We start from the raw sequence: 14,337 nt of genomic DNA, 5'->3' as shown, positions 1-14,337 counted from the left end.
TTTTTAATCCAAAAACACACATGACTGGTTGTTAGCAAGATCACTGCTCAAGACCTGCAAAGAATACAACTAATTTAGGTTGAGAGCACTTTCTGTGGTGATCATTTACAAAAATGGAAAAAATAGGAGAATAAAGGTTTGTTGAACTCACCAACAGTTAGGTCCCACTCATTATTTTAAATATCCTTTCAGGGCTCGGACAGCATCTCCGTCTTGTAGGCAGCGGCGCACTCTGAGCTGACCTCTTTGTGACTGGCACTCTCTGTTTCACCATGTCTCCTACTTTCTCTACATTTCACTCTCTCCTTCTCCACCCCTCCCCCTGCGTCCTCTGTCCCTCTCTCCGCTTTTCTCTGTTTCGTGAACTTGCTCTCTTGTCTTTGGGGTCCAGGTTGATGTTGGCTTCATATTTCACCAGTCACCTGTCCATCAGACTTCATTTCTGAGAATACATTGAAAAAAAAAAAAAAACACACACACACACACACACACACACACACACACACACACAGGAACAGAGTGTAAAAATATATATTCACACAATTCTTTAAACTAGTCATGTACTTTAGGTCACTTCTTGTTTTTCTTTCTTTTTTTGTACCATAAAACAACAGCATGCCTAGAATCATATTTAGAATGAATCTCTTATTTTCATTGCTGTATTTTGGAGCATCAAAAGGCCACAGGGAGGTCACAGCTTTCAGCTAGTTGCAGAAACAAGGTGAAAATCTGGATCATGTTAATCACACCCAGGATATCTATCCCATTCTCTAACTGTGCAATGTCTCCCGCTGACTAATTCTCTATTGAGCTGTCTCTCAGCTGGGACTCATCTTGTGACTCTGGTTCAGTGGGGGTGTAGTCTTACCGACCAGGCCAGGCCAGCAGGTCTCTGCAGGTTGTCAGTGTTTAGACACATTTATCCCTCGCTCACGCCAGCCATACAATCAAGCTCTGTACAAGGGCACAGCAGCAGCCTCCCCACTGTCAGACCACTGTCTGCAGGCCCTGAAACCCTAGAGGGATGATTGAAAGGACCCACCTCCCCTTCCTTAGCTGTGTGATACTGTGGCCTGCAGAGGGACAATAACTTCCTCTTGTATTATTGATACCGCAGGGAACAGCAGTCACTCAGTGCGACAGAGCTCGATTGGCCACAGGAATATTCAATGAGAAATTGGATCCAACCCTAACTTTCCTCCTCTCTGCAGGAAACGCAGGTATGGCACCGGGGAAATCAGCTGGAGAAACTCGCTGTTGAGATTGGAATACTTGGGTTCATTCCCAGAGTGAGCCTCCCTAGTGTTCACAAAGGCTTAGATGGGCACCTTGAATATCTCCTCAATAAGATGGAAATCTACAGCAGGTTACATATTACTACCCAGATCGAGAGCTAAATCTCTGAATATTTTCTCTGATGTCAGTCCTGCTGCAAATATATTTTCAAGAAAAGATTAGGAAACCCCTTGGCCAGCTCACCTGGCTTTTTGCATGTTTTGGCAGTATCATCTAATGGCAATGTAATGTCCCAAGTGACAGTGTGCTTGAGTATAATTTAATGCTGTTTGGAGGTGCAGGCATGACAGCGATGACGTGGAGAGCACCAAAAGTAGACATGGATGTGTCCTTTATGCCAGAAAACACATCGCAAAGTCATGGATCAAAGGAGTCTGAATCCTTTCCAGTGGCTGGAAATTAAAACTTTATCAAACTTCACCACATACTGTGGAAGTCTCTTAATGCCATGTGACATGCCCACAGCACCTCCTAGTGGTAAACTGGGAATTAAAAAAAAAAAAAAAAAAAAAAAAAAAAAAGGAAGTTCGACCCATACAGGTCCACCACCACTTACAGATGCTGTACCCTCTGGATCCATGTAGAAATATTTTTAGAGATACAGCCATTTTTTGTACAATCTTTACAGTGTAGTTGCTATTTTACATAAGGGTGCATTTAAATTCAAAACTGAATTAAAAAACACATTATTTTTTATCATAAGATGTTAAAGGTTTAAATACTCTCTGTCTATAAATGGCAAACCAGTAATTTGGGAACAAGAGAAAACCCTTTTTCCTGTTTATACCTTTTCATGCACGCTGAACTCGTAGTTCTGATATTTTCAACAGCACCTGAAGGCAGCATAATTGCTACAATAACAGCTGTTATCATTATGTTGTTATCATAACATTATGTTGCTGCACGTTGATGTTAGAGCAAACACAATGCTGCACTGATAGTTCTAGCGTGGCGAAATAAATGAATGGATTTTCTGTCTGTGTTAATGACACAAATTCAAATTACCAGCAGCATCTGCTCTCTCAGCTGAATGCCCACAGTTCATGCCTGATTACTGAGGGAAGCTGAAAATAGCCCTGGCAAATGTAAGAAATCTCTAGCTCATCATAAAAATAAATAAATAAATAAATAAATAAAGTCCTAGAATGCAATAAATATGACGTGATATGTTTTAATTTAGCATCTTGGTGTCTGTTATCATGCTGCAGCTCCTGTACAATATGCAATTTTTTGCTATGGGGCAGGAAGTGTATTTTTATTTTGCATCCTCTTCCCTCTCTGTACTGTCACTCATCCTGATCAGTCAACCTTGAAACGGTATCTATAACCTGAGGCTGTGCTCATAGGTGCTGAGGAGACAGAAGGGGAGCTCAGCCCATCTGAACTTCCTCTTTTTTCTTCACTGTTGTTTCATTACCGCTTTCCCCCATTGCTGATGCAGTTTTGCCATCCCAGTGCTTGATTGCCACAACCCCCCACACCGCGCAATACACACTATGAAGGGAACACCCACCAAAAGATCCTGAATATCAGTGAAAGGCCAATTCCGCTGTTTAAGAGAAACAGAGAAATGCAGGGCTGTACTACCAGGAACAGACATACAGACTTCTAAATACTTCCAATTTATCAATTGTTATTTTAAAGCAGGGGTCTTCAACGTTTTTCAAGCCAAGAATCCCCAAACTGATCGAGTGATGGAGCAGGGACTCCCTTCAATATATATTGTTTAAAATTGTGTTTTATATTAAACTGGGCCTAGTGACATGTAGAAATGTACCTAGTTATTGTGCATTCAATACTAAACTATTCAAATAATACAAAGGTTTATTTATTCAAGTTTTTATTGTAAATGTGCAAGGTAAAGTGACAGCAAAAGGTAAAGTGGAAACAAAAATAAGTGATGTTAGTGCCACTGCCATAAATAAACATATCTGTAACATTGCAAACAATACTGAATTATTAAAATAATTAAGAGACTCATGTTTATATATATATATATTTTATTATTATTTTTAAATGTTAAACTTATAAAATTTTAAAAATATACAGTACAGGCCAAAAGTTTGGACACACCTTCTCATTCAATGCGTTTTCTTTATTTTCATGACTATTTACATTGTAGATTCTCACTGAAGGAATCAAAACTATGAATGAACACATGTGGAGTTATGTACTTAACAAAAAAAGGTGAAATAACTGAAAACATGTTTTATATTCTAGTTTCTTCAAAATAGCCACCCTTTGCTCAAGAAATTGAGCAGTTTGCTTAAGAAATGAAGGTCAGTCAGTCCGTTGTTAAATCATGAATTAACTGTGATTGACCTCATTTGTTTGGAAAGCTGAGTTTAATTTGACAGCCACACCCAGGCCTGATTACTGCCAAACCTGTTGAATCAAGAAATCACTTAAACAGAACCTGTCTGACAAAGTGAAGTAGGATAAAACATCTCAAAAAGCAAAACATCATGCCGCGATCTAAAGAAATTCAACAGATAAGAGACAAAGTCATTGGCATCTATCAGTGTGGAAAGGGTTACAAAGCCATTTCTAAGGCTTTGGGACTCCAGCGAACCACAGTGAGAGCCATTATCCACAAATGGAGAAAACTGGGAACAGTGGTGAACCTTCCCATTAGTGGCTGGCCTACCAAAAATACTCCAAGAGTGCATAGACGACTCATCCAAGAGGTCACAAAAGAAGCCAGAACAACATCTAAAGAAGTGCAGGCCTCACTTGCCTCAGTGAAGGTCAGTGTCCATGATTCAACAATAAGAACCAGACTGGGCAAAAATGGCATCCATGGGAGAGAGAAAAAGAACACAAAGGCTCGTCTCGCATTTGACAGAAAACATCTTGATGATCCCAAGACTTTGGGGAAAATATTCTGTGGACCGACGAGACAAAAGTTGAACTCTTTGGAAGGTGTGCGTCCTGTTACATCTGGCGTAAAATCAACACAGCGTTTCACAAAAAGAACATCATACCAACAGTCAAACATGGTGGTGGTAGTGTGATGGTCTGGGGCTGCTTTGCTGCTTCAGGACCTGGACGACTTGCCATAATTGATGGAACCATGAATTCAGCTCTTTACCCGAAAATCCTGAGGGAGAATCTCCGGCCATCAGGTTGAGGCCTCAAGCTCAGGCACATTTGGGTCATGCAGCAGGACAATGATCCAAAATACACCTGCAAGTCCACCTCTGAATGGCTTAAAAAAAAAAAAAAAAAAAAAAAAAAAAAATGAAGGTTTTGGAGTGGCCTTGTCAAAGTCCAGACTTAAATCCAATTAAGATACTGTGGCATGACCAGGCCGTTCGTGCTCCAAAACCCTCCAATTTGGCTGAATTAAAACATTTCTGTAAAGAAGAGTGGACCAGAATTTCTCCACAGCGATGTAAAACACTCATTGCCAATTATCGCAAACGCTTGATTGGCACAATCCGTTATTAGGTTTAGGGGGCAATTACTTTTTCACATAGGGCCAAGTAGGTTTTTTTCCCTTCATGAATGAAATCATCATTTAAAAACTGCATTTTGTATTTACATGGGTTATCTTTACCTAATATTATAATTTGTATGATGATCTGAAACATTTAAGTGTGACAAATCTCCAAAAAACTAAGAAATCGGGAAAGGGGCAAATACTTTTTCACAGCCGTATATACAGTACAGGCCAAAAGTTTGGACACACCGTCTCATTCAAAGTGTTTTCTTTATTTTCATGACTATTTACATTGTAGATTCTCACTGAAGGAATCAAAACTATGAATGAACACATGTGGAGTTATGTACTTAACAAAAAAAGGTGAAATAACTGAAAACATGTTTTATTTTCTAGTTTCTTCAAAATAGCCAGCCTTTGCTCTGATTACTACAGATTTTCACAGCCGACAGCCCTATTGGACAACTGTTAAAATTCATATTATGGCAAGAACCAATCAGCTAACTAAAGAAAAACGAGTGGCCATCATTACTTTAAGAAATGAAGGTCAGTCAGTCCGGAAAATTGCAAAAACTTTATATGTGTGGAGGGGGTTGAGGGTGGAGTGGAGTCGCAAAAACCATCAAGCGCTACAACAAAACTGGCACACATGAGGACCGACCCAGGAAAGGAAGACCAAGAGGCACCTCTGCTTCTGAGGACAAGTTCACCCGAGTCACCAGCCTCAGAAATCGCAAGTTAACAGCAGCTCAGATCAGAGACCAGATAAATGCCACACAGAGTTCTAGCAGCAGACTCATCTCTAGAACAACTGTTAAGAGGAGACTGCGCCAATCAGGCCTTCATGGTCAAATAGCTGCTAGGAAACCACTGCTAAGGAGAGGCAACAAGCAGAAGAGATTTGTTTGGGCCAAGAAACACAAGGAATGGACATTAGACCAGTGGAAATCTGTGCTTTGGTCTGATGAGTCCAAATTTGAGATCTTTGGTTCCAACCGCCGTGTCTTTGTGAGACGCAGAAAAGGTGAACGGATGGATTCCACATGCCTGGTTCCCACTGTGAAGCATGGAGGAGGAGGTGTGATGGTGTGGGGGTGTTTTGCTGGTGACACTGTTGGGGATTTATTCAAAATTGAAGGCACACTGAACCAGCATGGCTACCACAGCATCCTGCAGCGACATGCCATCCCATCCGGTTTGCGTTTAGTTGGACCATCATTTATTTTTCAACCTGACAATGAGCCCAAACACACCTCCAGGCTGTGTAAGGGCTATTTGACCAAGAAGGAGAGTGATGGAGTGCTGCAGCAGATGACCTGACCTCCACAGTCACCGGACCTGAACCCAATCGAGATGGTTTGGGGTGAGCTGGACCGCAGAGTGAAGGCAAAGGGCCAACAAGTGCTAAACACGTCTGGGAACTCCTTCAAGACTGTTGGAAAACCATTTCAGGTGACTACCTCTTGAAGCTCATCGAGAGAATGCCAAGAGTGTGCAAAGCAGTAATCAGAGCAAAGGGTGGCTATTTTGAAGAAACTAGAATATAAAACATGTTTTCAGTTATTTCACCTTTTTTTGTTAAGTACATAACTCCACATGTGTTCATTCATAGTTTTGATTCCTTCAGTGAGAATCTACAACGTAAATAGTCATAAAAATAAAGAAAACGCATTGAATGAGAAGGTGTGTCCAAACTTTTGGCCTGTACTGTATGTGTGTGTATGTGTACACACACACACACAAACACACAGACACACACACACACACACACATATATATATATATATATATATATATACATACACACACACACACACACACACACACACACACACACACACACACACACACACAAATTCAACAATGTGGAGCTGTAGCCATTGTGATGTCATGCCGTCCGTCACAAACCAGTGCAGGTGATTGTAAAATATTGAGCAGTGTTCTAGGTGTTGTCTGTGCTGCGCGTGCAACGTCATCATTTGGTTGATTATGACGTCAGTCGGAGTCTTTCAAAGGCCAGGTCGGCAGCAGGTCTGTGTCACATACCTGTTGCTGGTCAGCAGGTGTGTCCAGCACACATGCTGGTGTTGGTCTTTGACTGGTCTATCAACCGGTTTGGCTTGCCTTGACTAAGTGTGGCCCAACGTAGTATGTGTAAGCTCTCCAAGTTCAGCTGTTGAGTGGTTCACTCTCTTCAGTCCGGTCTTAGACTGAGCAAAGACCAAGCGAGTCTCGTCTTTCCCAGGCGGGCTCTCCAGCTGGCTCTACCAGCTGCACAGCAGGTGTGTCCTCAGGCCGGTCTCCGGTGGTCGGTGCAGCCTGCGCAGAGACTAGAGGCCACAGACTGGTGATCCTGAGTGATGCAGGCGCTCTCTGCTGCTACGAGGAGACGGCGCCCGCTTCACGGATGTCATGGAGACGTGGCATTGGCCTGCTGAACATCTGGTCGCAAGGACCGTGCTGTTGTCCGAACTGCGCCGCCATGATGCGCCAATGACTGCTCCGTGGCTTCTCAACAGGGGAAGAATACCGTCTTGGACCACGGGTCGTTGCCGTTACAGCCATACCGCCTGCGCCTGCTCCTTGATACGGAGACGGGACCTGGGGTCAGTTCCATCTATCTATCTATCTATCTATCTATCTATCTATCTATCTATCTATCTATCTATCTATCTATCTATCTATCTATCTTGTATTTGGCAATAGCCCCTCTCCCGCTGTTGCCTTTGTGCATGAGGATAATATGGAGTAGCATCGTTTCTCAGTTCGAATGCTCGCTGATCAGGTAAGTCACAGAGTTCAGGTAGGTCTTCATGGATGACTCAAACAGTTGGGCGCCACTCACAGCCACTGAACGCAGTCACACAATAGATAGATAGATAGATAGATAGATAGATAGATAGACAGATAGATAGATAGATAGATAGATAGATATAGCTGTATCCAGGTGTAGCCTACTGTCAATATTATGAATCTACAGCAAATGGCCTAGTTTTGGGCTGGCGGCAGTTTTGGAAGGCAGACTATACATCTAAAATGGGAGGGGGCACCACAGGACCAGACTGAGGAACCATAAAACCCTTCAGGTTCAATCCAAGACTAACCCACAGTCGTAATGTAACACATCTTGAGCCTAATGTTATGATTTCACATTGGCACAAAAACATAAATCATGGAGAGAAATGCTCTCATGTTTTGGATCATGATGGGTAAAAGAGTTATCCTTAACTCCTGAGGCATTTTTAAATCATTTGTTTGAGAATTGAGAATTATCACGTCATACCTTAACATAACATAACATAACATAACATAACATAACATAACCCTCCCCTGATGTATAGTCTGCCTGTAAACAATATCATGTTTTCATATTATAGTAGTCTACAACACAACCATGTTAGATTCTGATTTGGCTGCTTTAGCTCCAAAAGCACTGAAAAGTGGTGCTGGTCAGCAGGTGTGTCCTCAGGCCGGTCTCCGGTGGTCGGTGCAGCCTGCGCAGAGACTAGAGGCCACAGACTGGTGATCCTGAGTGATGCAGGCGCTCTCTGCTGCTACGAGGAGACGGCGCCTGCGTCACGGATGTCATGGAGACGTGGCATTGGCCTGCTGAACATCTGGTCGCAAGGACCGTGCTGTTGTCCGAACTGCGCCGCCAAGATGTGCCAATGACTGCTCCGTGGCTTCTCAACAGGGGAAGAATACCGTCTTGGACCACGGGTCGTTGCCGTTACAGCCATACCGCCTGCGCCTGCTCCTTGATACGGAGACGGGACCTGGGGTCAGTTCCATCTATCTATCTATCTATCTATCTATCTATCTATCTATCTATCTATCTATCTATCTATCTTGTATTTGGCAATAGCCCCTCTCCCGCTGTTGCCTTTGTGCATGAGGATAATATGGAGTAGCATCGTTTCTCAGTTCGAATGCTCGCTGATCAGGTAAGTCACAGAGTTCAGGTAGGTCTTCATGGATGACTCAAACAGTTGGGCGCCACTCACAGCCACTGAACGCAGTCACACAATAGATAGATAGATAGATAGATAGATAGATAGATATAGCTGTATCCAGGTGTAGCCTACTGTCAATATTATGAATCTACAGCAAATGGCCTAGTTTTGGGCTGGCGGCAGTTTTGGAAGGCAGACTATACATCTAAAATGGGAGGGGGCACCACAGGACCAGACTGAGGAACCATAAAACCCTTCAGGTTCAATCCAAGACTAACCCACAGTCGTAATGTAACACATCTTGAGCCTAATGTTATGATTTCACATTTGCACAAAAACATAAATCATGGAGAGAAATGCTCTCATGTTTTGGATCATGATGGGTAAAAGAGTTATCCTTAACTCCTGAGGCATTTTTAAATCATTTGTTTGAGAATTGAGAATTATCATGTCATACCTTAACATAACATAACATAACATAGCATAACATAACCCTCCCCTGATGTATAGTCTGCCTGTAAACAATATCATGTTTTCATATTATAGTAGTCTACAACACAACCATGTTAGATTCTGATTTGGCTGCTTTAGCTCCAAAAGCACTGAAAAGTGGTGCTGGTCAGCAGGTGTGTCCTCAGGCCGGTCTCCGGTGGTCGGTGCAGCCTGCGCAGAGACTAGAGGCTACAGACTGGTGATCCTGAGTGATGCAGGCGCTCTCTGCTGCTACGAGGAGACGGCGCCTGCGTCACGGATGTCATGGAGACGTGGCATTGGCCTGCTGAACATCTGGTCGCAAGGACCGTGCTGTTGTGCGAACTGCGCCGCCATGATGTGCCAATGACTGCTCCGTGGCTTCTCAACAGGGGATAAATACCGTCTTGGACCACGGGTCGTTGCCGTTACAACCATACCGCCTGCGCCTGCTCCTTGATACGGAGACGGGACCTGGGGTCAGTTCCATCTATCTATCTATCTATCTATCTATCTTGTATTTGGCAATAGCCCCTCTCCCGCTGTTGCCTTTGTGCATGAGGATAATATGGAGTAGCATCGTTTCTCAGTTCGAATGCTCGCTGATCAGGTAAGTCACAGAGTTCAGGTAGGTCTTCATGGATGACTCAAACAGTTGGGCGCCACTCACAGCCACTGAACGCAGTCACACAATAGATAGATAGATAGATAGATAGAAAAGCACTGAAAAGTGGTGCTTTATAGTCCCAGAGAAGAGCAGAACTTCATTTTCTTCATCCTATCTCATCTAAAAATCAGTGTCACATAGCTGAAATATTTAACTTTAAATACATTTAAATTTAATCTCCAGCAAGCACCAGCAATCCACCTTTGCACTAACAATGGCATTATGTAATCTGTATTCTGTTTCTGTGCGTACAACATCCATTGCACGTCTGTCCGTCCTGGGGAGGGATCCCTCCTCTGTTGCTCCCCTGAGGTTTCTTCCTATTTTTCTCCCTGTTAAAGGGTTTTTTTTAGGGAGTTGTTCCTCTTCCGATGTGAGGGTCTAAGGACAGAGGATGTTGCATTCCTGTAAAGCCCCTTGAGACAAATTTGTAATTTGTGATTCTGGGTTATATAAATAAATAACATTGAATTGAACTGAATTGAAATGAAGTGAATTGAATTACATACCACATCCATTAACCATGCTTCTCCTTTGTGGGCAGCTGTAAAACTTTCTTTTTCTTTTCAATGTACTACTTTCCTTTAAACAGCAGATCTGCACACATGCTCTGAATTCCACTAGAGGGCGTCCTCACTCCATAAGAAAACCTAATCCTAATCAGCTGCTGGCATTTTGCTATCTTGAGTGACATCGAGGACAGGGGCATATGGAAAAAGATCCTGTGCAACACTTACTAATCATCATTGGCCTAAATAGTCTTTTATTTGTTTGTTTGTCTCTTTGTTTCAAGGACTTTTGCATTTATTGAATAGTGAAAATCATTTGTGGTTGATCCAACCTTGCAAAGTGAAGTGATGTGGTTCCTTGACCAAAAAGAATATATATATATATATATATATATATATATATATATATATGTGTGTGTGTGTGTGTGTGTGTGTGTGTGTGTGTGTGTGTGTTTCACAGTTTTTCTTTTGTAAATTTGTGATTTTATAATCTCAGAATATGCAAGGTTTTTTTCTCATAAATCTGCAAATTTAATCTTGGAAATTCTGTGTTTTTTTCCTCAGAATATTACCCCCCTTCCCCTGCTCCATAATTTTTTCCCCTACATTGGCACTAATACGCCATTATATGTTCACCAAGTGGATTATGTTAGTTTTCTCTATCAGCATCTCAGTGAATTGAGGGATTTCCATGAAATATGATGGACAGAAACAACAACTGACTCAGTTAAAAGAACACTTATATCCAGACTTTTTCCTACTTTTGTCCTGTAAGAAAAAAAGTTTTGTCCTTTTGTTTTTTCTTTCGTTCCTTTTCCTTTTCTTTTTATTTGTATTTTTTTTTTCTTTTTGGGAGAGGGTGGGATTTTTTCTGAATTTTATATCTACATCTTAAGACAGAATTCTATGCTTCAGCATTTACCAACAAAAAACTGCATCTCCACTTGCCAAAGTGGCGATTTATTTTATATTTTTGAAAGCAATAAAGGAAACGGTGTCCAGAGGGTTAGATAAAACATTTCAAAATAAATGCCCAGCCGCTGGCTTGTGCATCTCAGAGTGAAAAACCAACACAGTGTCGAGCCCAGCAGCCACACAGGCTTCCTGCACCGCCACAGACTGACGCTCTGATTGAAACGGACACGCGCCTGCTCGAGACTGCACTCCAACCCGACAGCTGACCAAAGGCCCACATGCAGCAGGCAGCAGGGAAACATATGCTTTCCATCATGTCTATCAAATAATAACTACATTATTATCACCAAAGTAAAGCGAAGGCTGAACTGCTGGGACAATAAACAAGGACTCCAATACCCACAATGCTGCTCATTGCTACTTGCAGCTGTTGCTCAGGTGAAATTTTTGCATTTCCTCTCTTTTAACAGATGGTTTCGTGGTTTCGAGCTACCAGTTTACTGAGATCATTTACAGGAAAAAGCTTTTCAAACTGTGTGTCTCATTGAAAACGTTACAGCTGTGCCTTAGCTCAGAGTTTCTTTCTTCCAACAGCCACATGTTGCGGAGGCATATTAGGGCCTTTGTATAGGGAGGGGGAAACACTCAGAGGAAAAATAAGTCAGATTTTCCAAGATTAAAAAAAAAAATATGAGGAGAAACAAAACTCGGGGAAAAAAAGAAAATTCTGAGATTACAAAGTCACAAATTTGCAAAAAAAAAAAAATCAGAAATTCTGAGATTAAAGTTACATATTTGTGAAAAAAAAAACTCACAAATGTATGAGAAAGAGAATTGTAAAGTTGTAAATTATGAGAAAAAAAACTCGGAGACATAGTTTTACTTATAGTAACTTATTTATTAAGAAGAAAATCCTGGTTTCAGCCCAGAATCACAATATTACCAGCAGCATCTACACTCTGAAGAGACATGGCCGCAGGGCCGGTTCTAGACAGGCATATATGAGGGGGCAGACAGAAATGTGAAGGGGGCACATGGCGACGGCAGGAAAGTGGATAACTGTTTTCGTCATGGAATTGGATTTTGTCATGGAATTGGATTGTACTTTGTCAGGCCTCTACCCTAAGACCTGTCCAACTTGGGTGTCCCACCTGAAGGCCTAGCTCCTGCTGGTGTAGCTCCTAGGGTCACTGAGGCACGCAAACCCCTTGACCACAATAATTTGGCAATCCCTCAGGGGGAAAACTGAAAAATTAAATAATAAAAAATAAAATAAAATATTCCTCATCCAGATTATAACAACATGACACTTAATTGGGATGGCCTACATTATCAAATATATTCAAACCCAACAATAACACTTCTCACTATTGCCAATATTAACAAAACTAAAAAGGGTAGGCCTAGTTATTAAAAAAAAAAAAATCAATTCACCAAGTCTTGAAAAATATAACTGAAAAAAATATATATAAATGAATCAAAAACATAAAATAATAAAGAATGAAATAAAATATCCATCCAGATTTTGACAACCAACAACATAAAATTTATCTTAATCAGATGGCCTAATTCTCAAACTAATTTGTAGAACACAAGAGTTATACAGCAGAGAAAACTGTGGAGAGCTGCGGGCTGGGACGGGGCTTTATGTCGGGCTCTGATAGACACAGGGCATTTCTCCTCAGGCGGTTCTGAGCAGCGGACAGGCTCACCTCTGAAAAACAGACTAGCACTGTGGGAAGAACAGAAGACTATTCCCCAGCTGACTGAACAAACAAAGATGTTATATTTACTTTTGGTATTGTGAAAGGAAAATACACATTTTAGGCAGCTCAGACTTCCTGATTGATTTAGACTTGCTAATTGACTGAATCTCCAGTCGTCTGGCCCGGGCCCATCCTGTCGTCTGACCCTGGCCTTTAAACCTGTGGGTGTGAACACGAACACATATCATGCCTTCGTAACCGCTCCCTACCTGATCACTGCCTTACAATACCTTGATCTCTGCCTTACAATACCTTTCCTCACCTTTTGTTGTCTGCCTATTTACATACACTCTAAAAACTGCTGGGTTGTTTCAGTAACCCAAATGCTAGGTTCAGGCAGCTGGAGCATGGGTTGGGTGACTTTGACTCAACTTTGGGTTAAAAATGGTGACCCAACACGATGGGTTGGAGATGCTTGCAGCCAGCCAGCCTTTTTTGAGCAGAGGATGACACGACTTGACCAAGCAGCACGCAGCAGCATTGCTCCGGGTCCGGGATGTAACTGAAAACGGTAAGATAGTGAAACTACAACTAATTTATTTTACTGTCAAAGTGAGCTAAAAAAAAAAAAAAAAAAAAAAAAAAAATCTACCAAACAAACAAACATTTTGTCTGTCTATGCTGTGGATGCACAGCCCCCTAGGCTAGACTACTAGGTTTGATGGTTAAAGTGTTTATTATATGAGCTAAACAGGCTCCGAAGATTTCAGCTACCTCTGGCTCAATGGTTCAAGTTTTCATGATTTTAAAGTGGAAAAAATAATTAGTCCATGAACATTACTGAAACTTTTTTTTTTTTTTTTTTTTTTTTTTTTTTAAATTTGCAATGTACAATTGTTTGCCAAAAGAAAGTTTGGTATGAGGATGTCAGTGTTAGTCTGTCTGCCCTGCGATCGATTGGCGACCTGTCCAGGTGTTTTGCGCTGGGAGCGCTTAATGCAGAAGTTAATAGAAAAAAGTCATTTTAACCTAAATAATACCGATAACCCAGAATTTGGGTTGTATTTTTCAACCCACTTTTTGGTAAGTTTAATCAATCAATAACCATCAATATAGTCATTTCTACCCATTTTTGGGGTAGAAAACATAACCCAACATGCTGGGTCAGACCAATAACCCAACTGTGCTGTGTTATAACAACCCAGTGCTTGGTCGGTCCCTTTTTGACCCAGCACTGGGTTACCAAAATAACCCAAATTGAGTTGTTTTTAACCCAGCAGTTTTTAGAGTGTACTGGAATGCTTGTTTTCCCAAAAAATAAAAATGAATGCAAAGAGAGTTTTGTGCCGCCATGCTGATGTGATGGCATGCGGTAAAT

Source organism: Myripristis murdjan, chromosome 3 (genome assembly GCF_902150065.1).
Source record: "Myripristis murdjan chromosome 3, fMyrMur1.1, whole genome shotgun sequence".
Lineage (NCBI taxonomy): Eukaryota > Metazoa > Chordata > Actinopteri > Holocentriformes > Holocentridae > Myripristis > Myripristis murdjan.
Note: the sequence above shows the minus strand (reverse complement) of the source record.